Genomic DNA, 15,683 nt, shown 5'->3' on the forward strand with positions numbered 1-15,683 from the left:
GCCCTCAGAGTCTGCAAGAGGGTGTCAGATCCCCCAGAGCTGAGATTACATAGAGTTGTGAGCCACCCCTGTGGGTGCTGGGGAATGAATCCTGGTCGTCTGCAAGATCAGTGTACAGTCTTAATGGCTGAGCCATCTCCCAGTCCCAAAAAGTCTTTTTTTTTTTTTTTTAAGTAAGTACCATCCTCATGCCTAGTGGAAAATTACCAAATGAAAAGTACTTAACAACCCCGATAAAAGTGTCTATTTCTTCCTCTGATTTGGGACAACTTCAATCTCTCGTAATCAGTGCCATCCCCTTCTCCTTGACCCACTTTTCCTTTTCAAAAGTTTTTCCCTGAGAGTCTGTGTTCTATGACTCATCTGTCATCTCTCCAATCATCGGGAGCATAAGTCAATTGCCTTGTATCTTTTACTGTGAGAGGGCCTAGTCAACACATGACCACACTCTTGATATTCAGAAACTATAAACTTGTGGGGGGATTCTACTCTGCATTTTGTTTTTGAGATTATAATTACATCATTTTTCTCTTCCCCTTCCCAAAGCCTCCCATATACCCCTACTTGCTCTCTTTCAAATTCATGACCTCTCTCTTCATACTAACTATTGGGGTGTGTGTGTGTGTGTGTGTGTGTGTGTGTGTGTGTGTGTGTGTGTGTGTGTGTGTGTTACTAAATACATACGCATGCAGCCTGCTCTGTTGGTATAATGTTACTTGTATGTTTGTTTTCAGGACTGGCCATTTAGTAACTTGGATGCCCATCCCTGAGGAAGACTCTTTCTCCCACTCTCAAAATCCCTTAGTCGCCTGTGGTTCATTGTGCAGAATTGAGGTCTCATGTTAGCATGAGGCCAATTCCCTGTCCTTGTTAAAATGTCTATTGGTGCCATCCTTCTTCAGCTGATGTTTGGGCAGTTATGTTGGTGATACTTTATGGGCGTAGCTTCTGACATTCCAAGGAGACACACAGAGGTTTCCTAGTGAGAACTTAACTCAGGGTCCAAGAATCTGAGCATGCTTTACCCAGCAGGGCTGTACAGAGGGTGGTTTGACCACGGGCGTGGTTACCAGGTGTTTGGAATGATCTACACTTGGCTGTGCAGTGTGCTTTGATCTAGCAAGGGGGAGGTCTTTTGCCCCACCCCTTGATGTTGTTATAAAAAGCCCTTTAGAAGAGTCAGAAGGGGCCACTGGGTTTTGACCCAGGTCCTCCCAAAGCTATCCTGTGTTTCTGTCTGTCTCCTCTTCACTATCTTTCTATCTACTATTTTCTTATCCCTCTCTCCTCCTCATAGGAACCGGGAAAAGGTGGGAGCTGGTCTCCCACACACACTATTCCTCCGGCTCTTACAATCTTTCTGCCCTCTCTTCCACAACGATCCCTGAGTTGTGTTCAGGAGTTAGTTGTGTTGTATGTAGATGTATCAGTTGGGAGTAGGCTCCACAACTCTTCACTTTGATTAGTTGTGGTTTTCTGTAATGGTCTCAGTCTGTCGAGAGGAGATATTTCCTTCATGAAGAACGAGGACTACACTTCTCCATGGGTATAAAGACAAATATTCAGAATGAGGTTAGGAATATTGCTGTCTTAGTTAAAAAAAAAAATAAAGTGTTGGTTGTATGTTCTCCCCCAAGATCCATGACTTCACATTTCCTGGGTAGTTGGCTAGTTTCCAGTAACTTGCATCATTTTAAGCCATTAAATGGACGGTGATTTTTGTGCAGCAATACAAGTCACATACTGCTTCCTTAGCCAGAGGAGGCTGGGATACACTGTTTAACAGCTAACGGAAGTTTTGATTTGTGGTACGTGGGTGTAACTCCGTAAGTGCCATTGACTTGTCACTCAAGAATGGATGCTGGGATAGAGAAGAAAAAGTATCCACCTCAAAAATATTCTCTAGGGCTGAGGAGATGGCTGAGAGGGTAACTAGCTTACTGCACATGCTTCAGATCCCCAGGGACCCAGCAACCCCAGAGCTGGCTGGGCCTGGGGGTAGAGACCGGCAGCTGGGGGCGGGGGCACTGCTTGGTGGCCAGGCAATCTAACCAATAGGTGTGTGGCATTTGAATGCGCATGCCCCTATAGGCTCATAAATCTGAATGCTTGCCCTAGTTGATGAGACTATTTTGGGAAGGATTAGGAAGCATGACTTTGGTGGAGGAGGTGTGTCACTGGGGGTGGGCTTTGAGGCCCAGTCAGGGTCAGTCTCTCAGTGTCTCTCTCTCCCTCCCTCCCTCTTTCTCTGCCTCCAGATTTCAGATAAGATGTAAGCTCTCAGCTACTGCCTCAGTGCCTGCCTGCCTGCCTACTGCCATGCTCCCCACTACGATGGTCACAGACTAACCCTCCGAAACAAGCCCCCAAGTAACTGCGTTCTTCTATAAGTTGCCTTGGTCGTGGTGTCTCTTCACAGCCACAGAAAAGAAACAGAGACAACGTAGGTTCAAGGTTCAGTTGGGAGACTGGGTCAGAATATATTTGTATGAAAAAAAAAATTATTTTCAATTAAGAAAAAAGATGGGGAATGAAAAGGGAAGACTCCAGATGTCCTCTCTGACCTACACGCACACATACCACACACATGTAGGCATGCATCCACCACACATCAAAATAAATAAATAAATAAATAAATGATCTGACATCACATACACCTTCAACGTTCATCTCTCAGCTCTCTTCTGTTAGCTTTGTTCACTGCCACACACAGACTTCTTTATTCCACTGTACCAGAGACTAACAGAGAACATGTGAAGTTCTCACTGCATGGTGAGAACGTTTAAAATAATATTGTACGCTGTAACCCTGAATCTGCCATTTGTTAACTATATAACCCTTTCCCCAAACAACGCATGGGTCAGAGTTTCCCCTGTATAAATGAACCCACTTATTCTTAGCAAGGTGATGGTCACAAACAGGAGAAAAGGGATGCCTGGGAGCGTCAGGAATCATTCGTTCCCGCGCCGTCTGGGGCCCCTCCTGTACCCCCAAACCATCACCTCCAACAATTCACGCTTGGGGTCCCCCCGGGTCGGACGCGGCCCCGGCGCGGTGTGACACGACTCGGGGACGTGTCGGGAACACCCACACACCTCCAGAGAGCTCGCTCAACACCGCGGCTCCTGCAGAGCAACGCGCGCTTCGCGTCCCGGCGGGAAAAGTCACACCGGGAAGACCCGGGGAGGACGGTGGGAGCCGCGCATGCGCGCCGGGGCCGGGCGCCCACCCGCGAGCCGCCGCGCTCCCGTCGGGGGTAGGGGCGCGCGCGCGGGCCATGGGTGACCCCCGGGGGGCTTGTGCTGGCCCACGTTCGCACCGAAGGGTAACCTCAACCACGCCCGAGGCACGCAGTGGCCACTGACACACACACACACACCCCACGTGCACTCGGCCCCCACGACGTGGGTCCGCGGAGGGGACCGAAGCCCGCCAAGGGCAAGGCAGGAACTTCCGGGCGGGCGGGCCCGCCACACGCAGCGAGACAATCCTATGTTTCACAGCCACCTCGTGGTGCCCAGGGGAAAGCGGGAGGGCCAAAGTCAGGCCTGCCCCCCGAAACCAGGTTAGGTTGCGAGCCCCCCGAACTCAGCGAAGATCGGGGTTCAAGGACCCGGGTGGACCCCTTGGTCTTCCCCTCCGCAGCCACGCAGAAGAAGGTCCAGCCACTCATCGCCGCAGCAGCCGCAGCCCCAGAAGCTGAAGGAGGCAGGAGCGGGCTCCGCCTCCTCCCGGCCCCGGTGCGAGCGCAGCGCTTGTTACACTAAAGTGTCTCCGCCTTCCCTTTGCCTCCGTGGCAGCGATGGCCGAGTGGTTAAGGCGTTGGACTTGAAATCCAATGGGGTCTCCCCGCGCAGGTTCGAACCCTGCTCGCTGCGGAAGCGGGTGCTTCAGTTTTTCAAAGCCTTTTATACAAAACTACTTCAAAATCCATCATCTCCCTGCGGCTTGTATCCGCCAGATAAAAATCTACGGAATGCTTTAATGGACCCCAAGACCCTGAAGGGTCGGTACTGCGAAGTGCGTGGTTTATAAAGTCGGAAGAAATCTCCCCTAAAGGCCAGAGAGCAGTTTTAGAATCTCGATGTTTGCACGAAGGGCAGACCCAAGAACGATGGAATTCCTGGCTTTCCCAGGATGACAAGCTGTTATTGCCCGCCCTGTAACTAAGGGCATCCTCCCCTTCCCCTGAAAAACCCCGAAGCGCTGCGCAATGGAAAACTTTTTAAAAATAATTCCGCTTTTAATGTGCGCTAAAGTCCGTACCGTGGAACCCACTGAGACGCTGTGTGCCCTCTGCTTTTGACACGGGTCTCACTGTGTTTGCCTGATTAAATCCCAGGTTCCTGGGCTCAAGGGATGTGGCCCCGTGTTCTCCCCGAGCACTGAGATCCCGGAGAGGCGCAGCGGTACCCAGACCGGGCTCGCGATGAAAAGGACGCCAGCAGAGTCCGTGAGTGGAGCACCTGCATTGGCCAAGTGCAAAACTCGGGACGGGTTTGGGACGTTGATGTGGGGTAGCTCTGTCCTCCCTGTCGAAGCATCGTCTCCTTCAGGAAGGGAGGAGGGAGGCTCAGGACGCAGGAAGCGAGGGAGAGTTGCAAGGCCCGGGAGGCTGAGAGAGAGAAGGCTGCAGAAGAGAGGACCCCGGTGGAGTTGTCTGCAAGTGGGGCCGGGAGCAGGGATCCATCTTTCATGAGAGGTCAGCCATGCTGAGGTCGGCTTTTCAGAGGCTGCAGCGACATCTGAGTCACTCAAGGTCTCCTCGGTGACTTCTCACTCATGCTCCTGTAAGTGACACAACAAACGTGATGATTGTTCACCAAGCAGGCTTGAAGAGTCCTTTCTCCGCTCTGAGCTTAGGATCCCTGTTCCCAGGCACCGATCCACGATGGTTTTTGTTTGGTTTGTTTGTTTGGTTTGTTTTTCCATGTCTCCCCAGGAAAAGCCATGGAATAGTTCTGATTACATTTTTGCCAAACATATTCATGTGTGTGCCCATCTGTGTAGAGGAAATGGGCAAGAAAGAGAAAGCAATAGAAAATGATCGGAGGCTAAAAAGAAACACGCTAAAATGCTTGCAGGCATTATTAGCGAATGATTTGGCCAAAAAAATAGCCAGGAGACAGGTTGGTATATCCAGCTGGGAGTTACAGATTTAGAAATAATATGCAAAGAGGTGGTAACTAAAGACAAGGGAGTGTATGGGGCCACTTGAAAGTGTGGAGGCCGGGGCCTGGTACAGGGCCTCAAGAAAAGGGAATGGCCAGTTGTTGCGGATATTTAAAGAAAGAGAGCTGGGTATGTAGTTCAGTTGGTAGTGCCTGCTTAGCATGCTCAAAACTCTGGGATTTTCCCCAGCACCACATAAACTGGATGTGGTCACTGGTAAGATCTGAGGGGGTTTTAATATTTTTAATAGATTTTGTTTGACTGAGATGTCTAAAATTTTATATTGATTCAGTACGGTGGTTTAAATAAGAAAATTATATGAGGTTCACCTTTGGGACCCTGCACATCGTTCTCTGCTCCTGTTCACCCACTTTTACCACATCTTCCATCTGTCTTTTTACCTAACCCCTCCTCCTGGCCTCCATCCATGTCACTTACAAATAATTACACCAGTGTCCTACTTGACCTCCTGATGTCCACAAGCTGCCAACCACAGAAAAGTCAAATCCAGTGGTTAAACACGTGCCTTGTCTAAGAAAGCCTGAGAGACAAATGCCGTTTCCAGATCTAAGAAATTGAAATAATATATGACGTTTCTTATTTATTTACATTGAAAAGTTTAGTATTTTTACTCTGTGCTCAAATATTAATTCAGAGTCTAGCTGGATGGATCAGCAGTTAGGAGCTTTTGCAGAGAACTAGAGTTCAGTTCCCAGCACCCTTGTTAGGAGGTTGGTTATCAACTGCCTGCAATTCCAGCTCCAGAGGATCTGTTCTAACTGTACAGAAGATCACTGAGTTGTACAGACTTTGTATAGATGTGTAGACTGGTTCATTTCAGCACATGATCAGAAACTCCGGGGAGTGAGTGTAGCTGAATATGTGTCTCCTCAATTTATTGGTAAGGAAGAAAGGTAAGTATTGCTGAATTGGTAATTGGTTGTTTCTGCCACACTCCTTTAACAAGAAAATCAAGATGATAAACAGGACTTTCAAGACAGGTCCCCTGCTTGAGTGCAAGGCATGCTCTCTTTTTCTTTTGACTTATTGACAGGCCTCCCGGCATCACATGCTAGCCCTTGTGTGGTGATATATTCTGTACCCTGATAAACTTGCCTGAGGATCAGAGGACAGAGCCGGTCACTAGATTAGACATAGAGGCCAGACAGTGGTGGCACACACCTTTAATCCCAGCACTTGAGATCTAGTGTTTTTGCTTAGGAAGCACACACGCCTTTAATCCCAGGAAGTAATATGGCAGGGCAGAGAAAGGTATATAAGGCATGAGGGAGGAAACAGGAACTCACTCTCTTGAGGCTGAGGGTTCTGTAGAGGTAAGAACTAGTGGCTGGCTGCTCTGCTTCTCTGATCTTTCGGCTTTCACCCTGATACCTGGCTCTGGGATTTTTATTAAAAGACCATCTAAGATTCCAACAACGCCCTCGTCTTTGGTTGTTTTCTGTGTGTTCACGTGCCATTAAAACATCTTTCTTCTCCTGCTTCACGTTTGCTCCTTCATTTGGAGGAGAGGCCTACCCTCTTTAGAGGACTTAATCTCTTTTAAAATACAAATACATACTATTTTTATGTAGCAGCTATTTATTTTTAAGATGGGATTTTACTATGTAGCTCTGGCTTTCCTGGAAGTCACTATAGAACAGACTGACCTCAAACTCACAGAAACCCACCTGCCTGGCTTTCCCGAATGCTGGGATTAAAGGTCTGTGCCACCAGGACCAGCTATTTTTTTTATTTTATGTGTATATGTGTGTATCTATGTATACACACACACTCAGATGTATACACACACACACACACACACACACACACACACACACACACACCTCTCATATGAAAGAGGTTGTGAGCCACTGGTTATGGGTGCTGGGGTCCGAACCTGGTCCATCTGTGAATGTAGCAAGGACTCCTAATCACTGAGCCCTCCTTGTCCTCATTCTGAACATCTCAGTGTGAAGAGGCAATCCATCTCCACCCAACACAGAGAAAGGTGGAAGAGCCAGAGTCTTGCTTTCCCAGCCTCCCCTGCAGACTGGCCCAGCCAGTCAGATGTGCCTTCCCCTAGTATTCAATCAGAAACTATCAATACAAAAAGCAGGCAGGGTAGCAATCCATCCTGGTGATGGACAAAAGCAATATGAGAAAGCCTGGATCCAACCCCACACCATTCTAGCCATGCTCCTCCTCCGGGCTGACTCTTCCTCATCCTGCTACAGGCAGCGTGCCGGAGTTGGCAGTGCTCAGCAATGGGACAACAGTCTATGCATTAGGCTGATTTTTGTGACATTGCTCTGCTGTCTTAGATCCTGCCTATCCTGATGAATACTCCTGCTTCATTTCCCAAAGAGAGAGAGAGAGAGAGAGAGAGAGAGAGAGAGAGAGAGAGAGAGACTTTGCAGGCTTCCTGAGATAGCAAAATCTATTCCATATTCTTCCAGTAAACTCCCACCCACCCCCAAGACAGAGTTTCTCTGTGTAAGCCTGACTGTCCTGGATCTCTTGCTGTAGACCAGGTTGGCCTCGAACTCACAGAGATCCGCCTGCCTCTGCCTCTCGAGTGCTGGGACTAAAGGTATGCGCTGCCACCACCCAGCTTCCGGTAAACTTCTATGTAAATCGCCTCCCATCTTTATTTTTCCTTCCATACACCATATACAAATTCCCTCTTTATCCCACTATCAACTGGCTGGAAAAACTCAAACTCTGTTTTCCAAGTATCACCTCCTGGATAAAGCATCCCTGTCCCCTCTCAGACTGAAGCCCCTTTAAAACTCCTTCCTTGCAAAGGTGCTGTGGGATGATCCTTCCGTACGCTGAGACTATGTATTGCTCTCATTGGTTAATAATAAAGCTGTTTGACCTATAGAAAGGCAGAATAAAGTCAAACAGGACAATCAAACTGAGGACTCGGATGAAGAAAGGTGGAGTCAAGAGAGATGTGAGCAAGCCCCACTGGAGGGGAGCTCACGTCTGAAGATCTTGCTGCTCCGCGTTTCCCACCCATCCCCTTGGAGACAGCTGGTTTCAGGCAGTCTCTGTGTATTATGGTGCAAGGAATAATAGCATTACCTATGCCTCAGTGGCTCCAGGGAGTAAGAGAAATGAGCTCTGAGCCTGGAATCATCAGGGGAAATGGTCAACCCGTCTGGCTGACTCACTAGAGAAAACTCGGCAACTCAGCTCTTGTTCCAAGGTTTAGTCCCCCAGTCTGCATAAAGATGATGGATGAAGTTCACCCCAGCTCCTAGAAAAGCAGTTTATTCTGCTTCCTTGTGACCTGCTCCCAAAGTCACCAAGGACTTAGATTATTCTTAGCACTTCAGTCAGAGTGTGTGGCTCTGGCTCAGTGCCACCCCTGGCTCATGCAATCCTGGGGTTCAGACCCAGGTCTTGTGCATGTTAGGCAAGTGCTCTACCAGCCAAGCTACACCTTCAGTCCCATCACCCCCACCCCCACCAGCCCCACACACACCTTTTTTTTTTTAAGAGAAGGTCTTGCTATGTAACCCTGGCTGACCCAAAACTCATTACATAGACCAGCCTGGCCTTGAACTAACAGCAGTCTCCTGCCTCTGCCTCCTGAGCTCAGCGATTACAGGCATGCACCACCACATCTGGCTTTCATGGCTGGCTTTAGAAATACAATTCTCCAGCTTGCAACTAAAGTTCTCCTCCCAGCTCTGGCCTACTCCAGTTAAAAGATACATATACTCTCAGCACTTGGGAGGTGAGGCAGGAGGATTAGGAATCGAAGATCATTCTTGGCTACAAAGTGAGTATGAGGCCATTCTGAACTACATGAGACCCTATCTCAAAATAAAAGAAATAGGGGGTTGGGATTTGGCTCAGTGGTAGAGCGCTTGCCTAGCAAGCACAAGGCTCTGGGTTCGGTCCTCAGCTCCGGAAAAAAAAATAAAATAAAATGGATAATAATAATAATACACACATACATACATATATCTGAACCATATGCTATGTGTCAATAATCCCCAACTATGAGATAACCTATTCCTAGAAAGAAAACACTGATTTGGGGAAGTTGTCTCCTGGGCTGTCTTAGAATGGGCAAATAAATCTGTCCAGATGATGTCATCTCTGCATAGACATTGTACTGAACACCTCTCTTGCCTGCTCAAAGAAGCACACATACACACACACACACACACACACACACACACACATTATCACCATAAATTCCCATGGCTAACATAGTAAAAACCGAACTCCCTAATTTTATGCCTTCCTAATTCATCCCTAATCTCTACTCAATCCTGCCTACTCCCCACGTGACCCATAGAGGCAGTTGGACTGGCTTATACCCCCTCACAGAACAGGCTCACTATTCCTAGCCCTTCCACACTCTGGCACCATTGGCTCGAACCCTCTCTGGGACTGGAGAGAGGGCTCAGCAGCTAAGTGCACTGTGCTGCTTTTGGAAGACCCAGGTTTGGTTCCCAGCACCCATGTGGTGACTCAACCATCTGTAACTCCAATTCCAGGGGATCTGATGCCCTCTTCTGACCGCCGAGGGCACCAGGCATAAACACGGTATATATACATACTGACAAACACTCGTACACATAAATAAGTCTTTTTTTTTTTTTTTTTTTTGGTTTTTTCGAGACAGGGTTTCTCTGTGTAGCTTTGTGCCTTTCCTGTAACTCACTTGGTAGCCCAGGCTGGCCTCGAACTCACAGAGATCCGCCTGGCTCTGCCTCCCGAGTGCTGGGATTAAAGGCGTGCGCCACCACCGCCCGGCCTAAATAAGTCTTTCAAAAATCTTTAAGAAACTTTTTCCTGCCCTTAATGGTTGATTTGAAGCATGCATCCCCACCAACATGCATGTACAGACATAGACAGACAGACAGACATAGAGAGAGGGAGGGAGGAGAGAGAGAGAGAGAGAGAGAGAGAGAGAGAGAGAGAGAGAGAGAGAGAGTTAAGAGCATACACACAAATAGGTTTAAAATATGTACTTACAAGCAAAAATCAATTTATGTTCCTCCCTTCCTGTCTCATTATCAAGAAACATTGCAATAAAGTTTACAGGAATACCAGGAATCTTATTTAACTTATTTACACACAGATACACAAATACACACACACACACATACACACACAGATACACAAACACACATGTGCAAACACACACAGATACACAAATACACACACAAACGCACACACACACATCTTTTTTAAATTCAGGGAGTCTTGCTATACACTAAGTGGACACAGACTTTGTTGGCTCAAGCAGTCCTCCTGCCTCAGTCTCCTGTGTAGCTACAAATCGTATTTTACAGGAAATCAAGCCAGAAATTGTTTCCATTAAATGATCTGCTCGGTGGAAAGCCGACAATAGATTCACGATTACATTGGTTCGCTCTCACCTCAGCCTGCCACTGAGGGTCCCTTCCTGGAGGACGCCAGGTATGGCTCTCAGTTTTCTATGGGTGTTTTTTTTTTTTTTTCAATTTTAAATTATTATAGTTTTATGTGTTTTGCCTGCATATGTACGTCTGTGTGCCTCATGCATGCAAGTATCCACAGAGGCCAGAAGAGGGCAGCAGATCCTTTTGAACCCGAGTTCCAGACAGTTGTTAACTACCATGTGGATTCTGGGAACTGAACCTGGGTCCTCTGGAAGAACAGCAAGAGCTCTCTAGCCTCTCAGTGTATTCCTGTTTTGTTTTATTTATAGTTTATAGTTTGTTTTAACCCTGTTTTGTTTTATTTGTAGTTTATAGTTTGTTTTAAACAGAGTCTCTCTATTATACAGCTCTGGCTGTCCTGGAACTTACTATGTCGACCAGGCTGGCATTAAATTCAGAGATCCACCTGCCTCTACCTCCCAAGTGCTGGGATTAAAGGTATGTGCTACCATCACATCTGGCTCTCCATGTATTCTTTATGCACCTCTAAGAACATACACAAGTGTCAGCTTGGCTAGTGTACCCAATGTTTTGAACTTAGCTTTTGTTGTTGTTATTAAAAAGATATCCCACCTTTCTATTCGAAGTGCTTGCTCATTAGAAGTGGTTCTGCTGACTCAAATGCCCTGGGCGGGTAGAGCTCACTGATTCAGAATGGACAGAATATAATTTATTCAACCAAATCCCTACTGATGACCATAAAAGTTGATTCCAGTCATTTGATCTAAAACAAATGAGCAAGAACAATTGGGGGGTGTGTGTGTCAAAGAAATCGCTACATTTACACATTTATACACGACTTCTTTATTTTTATTAACAATTCAATATGCCCCAGCAACCATTGCTGTGGCTTAGGAAAAGGATGTGGTGACACAGGAATCAGATCTAGAGCCCTCCCAGCCGAGTTCAGCTTGTATCACCAAAGCCAGGCACTGTAGGGAGGGAGGTCCGGGAGACCCAGTGTGCTTCTGCTTCTGCCCACAACACCTTTGAGGCATGAGATGCATAACACGAAGAAGTTTTTTCCCCAGCACCTACTTGTACATGAAGGTGCAGTCTTAATCCCTTGCAAGACTGGCTTGAGGGTGGCTTGTTTTAGAAGCTAATTTCCTTCTAAAATGCAGGTGAAGAGGCTCACGGATGCTGTTATCGATTGCTTTTCCTGTCCCGGCTTTTCACCGAGGAAAATCAGCCACTGTATCCATCGTTCAGATCTACTTGTGACCGTCTGATCTTGGTTTACATCCATCTGAGCTTGAAAAATGACCGCCCTCAGACCGGTGGATGCTCCCTGAGGCACTCAGCTCTCGTGCGGATGGATACGTCAGCATCTTCTTGGAGTGGCGAAGTCTTTTCTGATCGGTCCTTGTTTTCCCCGCCGCTGCTCTTTACCTTTCATATAAATAAATAAATAAATAAATAAATAAATAAATAAATAAATAAATAAATAAATAAATAAATAAATAAATAAATTTAAAAGCCCTTTGGCCACGTTTCTTGAGTTTATCTCTATATTACATCTACTCTGCTACTGGCTAGGCTGTCCAATCACATTTGAGCTTTTCAGTTACCCCTTTTTCATTGTCTATTATTGCTACTGAAGTGTTTGAAGATTTCTTACTGGGGAAAGGATTGGCTACTGGGAAAATCAGTTTTTCATCTTTTCAGCAAGAACTCCCCCGCAAACCTAATAATACACTTTCTAGTCATGTTAGATTCATTGCTCACTGCTCTAACCAAAAGGAGACAGGAATTTGCAGAAAGAAATTGATTCTAGTTACAGTTTGAGCCAGAACTAGGAGGATAATATCTCTCTCTCTCTCTCTCTCTCTCTCTCTCTCTCTCTCTCTCCCCCCTACCACCCCGATCTCAAGGAGAGGGAGCTAGTGTATTTTCATATAACTTCCTTTTTTTTTCTTAGTTCTACTTTTAAGAGAGAATTTCACAATTGCATATAATGTGTTTTCGGCAAATGCACCCCTCCTTATTCCCTCCAATTGCCCCCACCCCACTATTCCCTCTAAATTTCATGTTGTTTTAAACCCAGTGAGTCCACTTAGTGTTGCCAGTGTGAGCATAGATGTAGGGCCATCTACTGGCATGGGAGGTGTGTTAGTTAGAGTTTCTGTTGTTGTGAAGAGACACCATGACCACAGCAACTCTTATTAAGGAAAACACTTCATTGGGGCAGAAGGAATCTGTGTCACTGGGCATGGCTTGAGCATATGGGAGACCTCAAAGCCCACAGTGACACACTTCCTCCAAGAAGATCTCATAGTGCCACTCCCTGTGGGCCAAGCCCCTGAGTCTACGGGGACCACGCCTGTTCAAAGCACCACAGGCAGCCTCTCAAGTGTGGCATCCCTGGAGAAAACTGACTCTCCCTCCTCTAGAAGCCATCACTGCCAAGAGCTCCTAAGTCCCCAGCCCCACCCACGGTAAGACTGACCGGCTTGCTCTTGTCCAGGTCTTATGCATGCAGTTACAGCGGCTGTGAGTTCCTGTGTGTGCGCCTCAGCCCTGTTGTTTCCTCCAAAACAAGGCTCTGCTGTAGTCATCCACTACCTCTGACTTCTCAAATCGTCACTCCCCCTCTTCCGAGATGACCCCTGAGCCTCTGGAAGAGGGCCTGTGTTATCTAGATGTCCCTTGGGGCTGAACCCTTCCCAGTCTCTTCCTCTCTGCTCGATGACCAGTTGTGGGTCTCTGTGTTAATCACCATCCACAGCTACAGACAGAGAACATATACATTAAAAAGAGAAAGAAAGAGAGAAAGAAAGAAAGAAAGAAAGAAAGAAAGAAAGAAAGAAAGAAAGAAAGAAAGAAAGAAAGAAAGAAAGAAAGAAAGAAAGAAAGAAAAGAAAAGAAATGGGGCAAGGAAGCAAGCTAGCTTCGGAGCTCAGTCTCCAGAAGTGTGACTGATCTTAAATGCTGGTGACACAGTAGTCAACAGCGCACTGAGAATCCACTCCTGTGATGCCAACACTAAGGAAAATGAGGCCAAAAGAACATCACAGGTTTGAGGTGATCTAGGGCTACCAAGCCAGAGCGACTCTCAGAAACCCAGACAAGTTTTTACTGTCCTTAGGATTCTGTCACTCCAGCTGCGGTGACCGCACATGCGCAGTTCAGTAGCTAAGCAGGGGGTCCTGCATCTTACTTACATCATCAGTGTGCTGGATGATTGCGCAAATGCACGCAGCACATGTGTGGCGCAGCTCTGTAAGCCCACCTGCACATATGCAGGGGAATCCTTAAAAAGCCGGACAAAGACTCTTCCCTCTCTTCTCTGCCCCCTCCTCCTCTCCCTCCTCCTCCCCACGTGCCTCTTCCCAGGCCTGGTTACTCTTTCCTGTGCCCCCTCCCCCTCCTCCTAATAAAGCTCTGATGATGGTTTGGTTGTGTCTCATGACCTTTCCTCACATGCTATATTTTTAAAACAGCATGCGTTATACTTTTCTTTTCTTCTTCTTTCTTTTTTTTTTTTTTTTTTTTTTTTTTTTTTTTTTTTTTTGGTTTTTCGAGACAGGGTTTCTCTGTGTAGCTTTGTGCCTTTCCTGGGACTCACTTGGTAGACCAGGCTGGCCTCGAACTCACAGAGATCCGCCTGGCTCTGCCTCCCGAGTGCTGGGATTAAAGGCGTGCGCCACCACCGCTCGGCTGCGTTATACTTTTCAAACAACAACTGTGGGGAAGTCAAAGGTGGAGTGAGAACTCACCACAGCATCATCTAGTGGCCCCTCCTTTACCTCCTTGTTTCACCCCCTAAAATGTGTCGAAGGATATTCGCTCACCCTGGGAACCCCGAGTTTGCATTTGATTAATTAAATGAAATCAGCCGTGGGTCAGGAGGCCGAGCCAGCCGCTAGTCGACACAAAGTAATCATAGAGAGTCACAGGGAGTCTGGCAGATAGGCAGAAAGATGCACAGGAAGTAGTAGGGAGGGACTTTGAATATGGCCATCTTTTTTGGTTTAGTGGAGAGGAAGGGAGCTCTCTTTCTGAGATGCCCTTGAAGAGGAAAGGTCCAATAGCTGCTCCTCCACCTCTCTGAGCCAGCGGGTTTTCACCTCAGCCTCTGACTCCCAAGTCTTATTGATAGATAAAACAATAGATATTTAGTTAAAATTTTTATTTGGTGGCATCAGCAGGAGGCAGATCTGGCAGGATGTAAAAAAAAAAAAAAAACCTAAAAAAGTAAAAAATAAAAAATTCTTCACAGTCCTAGGCTTTATTCTTGAAATGCCTACAGTGGACAAAATCTTCATCCTACCCCACTGCAGAGGTGAAGAGGCCGTGCAGCAACCAGATCTGGACTTTTTGCACATTCACAGACAAGACCAAAGGCTTTCTAGGTAGAACCTTCTGCTACCGGTAGGCCAATGCCACCATCTTGTGGCTATTGGAAGAAAGACAGACTGAATTCTTTTCTGTGTTTGTTTGTTTTGCTTTGTTTTGTTTTTTGAGTCAGGGTTTCTCTGTGTAGCCCTGGCTGTCCTGGATCTAGCTCTGTAGACCAGACTGGCCTTGAACTCACAGAGATCCTCCTGCCTCTGCCTCCCGTGTGCTGGGATTAAAGGTGTGTGCCACCGCCCGGCCAATAACCTGAATTTTTATTTTGGGTGGTCCATATGAATATCTTTTGTAGTGAAGAGAAATCTCTATTTCCTTGTTATTTTCTCCATCAGTCTTTAATCCAGGTAGAACTTATTTTGGAAGATTTCAAAAGTGAAATAAAAAAAATTTCCAGAGAAGCACAAAAATTAGCTTTTTTGTTTTGTTTTGCTTGTTCTAGACAGGATTCCTCTGTGTAGCCCTGGCTGTTCTGAAACTCACTTTGTAGACCAGGCTGGCCTTGAACTCATGGAGATTGGCCTGCCTCTACCTCCTAAGTGCTGGGACCAAAGGCATGTACCACCATGCCCGGCTAAATTTTTTTTTAAATCATCTTGGCGCTGGAGAGTTGGCTCAGTGGTTAAGAAAACTCGCTCTTACAGAGAGCCTGCACCCACACTGTGGCTCCCAACCACCCGTAACTCCAGTCCCAGAAGATCCGATCCCCTG

At 46.9% G+C, this 15,683-nt stretch overlaps 1 protein-coding gene, 1 long non-coding RNA gene and 1 other non-coding gene across 4 annotated transcripts in view; 2 read left to right on the forward strand and 1 right to left on the reverse strand.

Moving 5' to 3' along the window:
• Ctnna3 (catenin alpha 3) overlaps positions 1 to 3,117 on the reverse strand; it is a 1,515,753-nt gene extending 1,512,636 nt beyond the window's left edge. The window contains exon 1 of one of the 2 annotated variants that reach the window (XM_076557112.1): positions 3,096 to 3,116. The gene's annotated coding sequence lies outside the window, so the exon portion shown is untranslated. Of the gene's footprint in view, positions 1 to 3,095 lie in introns of both variants that reach the window. The other variant, XM_042266697.2, reaches the window with a different exon arrangement.
• A 162-nt stretch (positions 3,118 to 3,279) lies between these two features.
• LOC121824887 (uncharacterized) lies at positions 3,280 to 12,093 on the forward strand. The gene is made up of 4 exons (XR_013046642.1): positions 3,280 to 4,790; positions 10,491 to 10,617; positions 10,967 to 11,057; positions 11,744 to 12,093. It is a non-coding gene; the product is annotated as an uncharacterized LOC121824887 (long non-coding RNA).
• Positions 3,797 to 3,878, forward strand: Trnas-uga (transfer RNA serine (anticodon UGA)). Its single transcript has one exon. It is a non-coding gene; the product is annotated as a tRNA-Ser (tRNA).
• Positions 12,094 to 15,683: the final 3,590 nt, after the last annotated feature.

This window comes from Peromyscus maniculatus, chromosome 21 (genome assembly GCF_049852395.1).
Source record: "Peromyscus maniculatus bairdii isolate BWxNUB_F1_BW_parent chromosome 21, HU_Pman_BW_mat_3.1, whole genome shotgun sequence".
In the NCBI taxonomy this organism is placed as follows: domain Eukaryota; kingdom Metazoa; phylum Chordata; class Mammalia; order Rodentia; family Cricetidae; genus Peromyscus; species Peromyscus maniculatus.